Source organism: Rhinopithecus bieti, unplaced genomic scaffold (assembly GCF_001698545.2).
Source record: "Rhinopithecus bieti isolate Rb0 unplaced genomic scaffold, ASM169854v2 scaffold_5002, whole genome shotgun sequence".
NCBI classification, from domain to species: Eukaryota; Metazoa; Chordata; class Mammalia; order Primates; family Cercopithecidae; genus Rhinopithecus; species Rhinopithecus bieti.
Genome location: NW_016804830.1, coordinates 2102869 through 2105532, shown reverse-complemented (window position 1 = coordinate 2105532; position 2664 = coordinate 2102869).

Genomic DNA, 2664 nt, shown 5'->3' with positions numbered 1-2664 from the left:
TTTTTTGAGGACCGAGTCTCACTCTGTTTCCCAGGCTGGAGTGCAGTGGTGCAATCTCGGCTCACTGAAACCTCCGCCTCCCGGGTTCAAGTGATTCTCCTGCCTCAGCCTCCCGAGTAGCTGGGACTACAGGCCTGTGCCACCACACCCAGCTAATTTTTGTATTTTTTAGTAGAGTCGGGGTTTCACCATGTTGGCCAGGCTGCTCTCAAACTTGTGACCTCAGGTGACCCTCCAGCCTCAGCCTCCCAAAGTGCTGGGATTACAGGCTTGAGCCACCACACCCAGCCAGAGTAATCTACTTTTGAAGGGCTTTAAGGTGGCTGACTAGATCCATCTAGTACTAGCCTTTTCCACAGAAAGGAACCAAATTAGCATATAGATAATCACATTTCGAATAGAAAATCTGAGGGAGAACACTGGAACGCAACAGAGAAGTGATGGGAAAAACTGAAAGGAGAGGCAGCCTGCATGGCCAGGATAGTCCGGGAGTCCGGAGAGGCTCCCTAATGCAGGGAAAGGGTAAGTGAGAGACCCCCAGTGGTCCACATCAATGGCTAATCTTCCCAAGGGAGACCCACTGTACCCTCATGAGCCCTGAGACTAACACAGGTGCCTGCCTGAAGACTGCACAAGGGCATTGCTCCCGAGAGGGAGTGCATGCTTCGTCCTACAAACCCTCGAGTCCGAAGCAGCTGCTGCATGGCACCATTTTGAGAGCCCAATCCCCACTAGAATGCATCTTGCCCTGGGGCCCAACAGGCCCTGCATCTCCACATCCCTGGAGCCCCATTGCATTTGCCACCCACAGCTGCCCCAGCAGGGATGAGGCAGGAGCCACTGGCAGTGACCCCACTTCCCACAAGCAGAGTGGTGGCTGCTCATTTTCATGAGTGCTAAGGACAAATCCACAGCCTGCACTGGCTACCACTATAGGCTTCTGCAGGACCAAGAGGTGAGCAAAACACATTTCCCCCAGCTGCCCATGGCTGCTGCCACTTGAAAGCAACTGTGACATCCCCAGTAGCATGGTTGTAGCACAGGTGCTACTCCCCCTGCCCCTCCGTGCATTCCACTGGTGGCCTGGGGATAACCCCATCCCTGCCTACCACAGTCAGCACCTGCAAGCACCACCAGATGGCTCAAGGACAGTCCCTGGCCTTAGAATGCCATCCAGGGGTCTGGGGATCGCCCAGCCTAGTCCACAACTGTTGGCACCTGAGCACTCCTCCCAGGGTCTGAGGTCAGGCCCATACAACCTGCCACTACCACCACAGCTGGCACCCACCTGCAGACACCACCTGCAGACCTGGGGACTTGTCTGCCCAGCCCATTGTAGCCACTACCAACACCAGCATGGACTGCATGGGTTCCAGAAGGTTGTCCCACCACTGCTACTGGCATAGGCCACACAATTCAGCTGCACAGGAGGTTAAGGACCCACCTAACCACCCAGTCTATTGCTGCCACTCTTGGAACTCAAGCAAGCCACCTGAAGGCCCAAGAATTGGCCACAGTGGCTCATGCCTGTAACCCCAACACTTTGGAAGACTGAGGTGAGAGGAGCACTTGGGCCCGGGAGTTCAAGACCAGCGTAGGCAACATAGCAAGATCCCATCTGTACAAAAATAATTTTTAATTAGCTGGGTGTGATGGCTCATGCCTGTAGTGATGGCTATTCAGGAGGCTGAGGTGAGAGGACTATTTGAGCCTGGGAGGTTGAGGCTACAGTGAGCCGTGACTGCACCACTCTACTCCAGCTTGAGTCAGAGTCAGATCTTGTCTAAAAAAAGAACCAATCTGCCTGGACCCCCTAACACCACTGCCAGCATATGCTACCCTGGGACCAAAAGACAGGCATCCTCAGGTCACTGCTGCCAACACTGGGGCCTGGAGACTGGTCCATGTGGCTGGCAACCCAGTGCCAAGTAAATCTTCACCACAGCCTACACTGACAACAGCACTCTAAGCCACTGAGGAAATCACAGAAGCCATTGACACTGTTTGCAGTTGAAGCAATCATACGGAGAACACACTACTTCATGCACCTAGAATCAAAGCCAAAGTGCCTATCCAACCAACACCACAAACACATCTTCAAGAAAAATTCTTCCCCTATGAGAGCAAATTCAAAACATTGGAAGAAGTGACTATTACACCAGATGTGAAGATCTCAAAGTAAGAACACAAGAAACATGAAAAAGCAAGGCATTATGACATAACCAAAGGAACACATTAATCCTCCAACAAAGATCCCAATCACAAAGAAATTTATAACATCTGAAAAAATAATTCAAAATATTTATCTTACTTTTATGTATTTATTTTGAGATGGGGTCTCATTCTGTCACCCAGGCTGGAATGCAGTGGTGTGATCATGGCTCAGCGCAGCTTCGAACTCCCAGCCTCAAGTGGTCCTCCCACCTCAGCCTCCAGAATAACTACGACTACAGGCACACATCACCACATTCCACTTTTGTTTTTTTAATTAGAGATGAGGTTATTCTTATGTTCCCCAGGCCAGTCTTGAATTCCTGGGCTCAAGTGATTCTCTCCCCTCAGCCTCCCAAAGTGCTGGGATTACAGGTGTGAGTCACTCTACCCAACCAAAAATATGAATTTTTTTTTTTTTTTGAGACGGAGTCTGGCTCTGTGGCCCAGGCT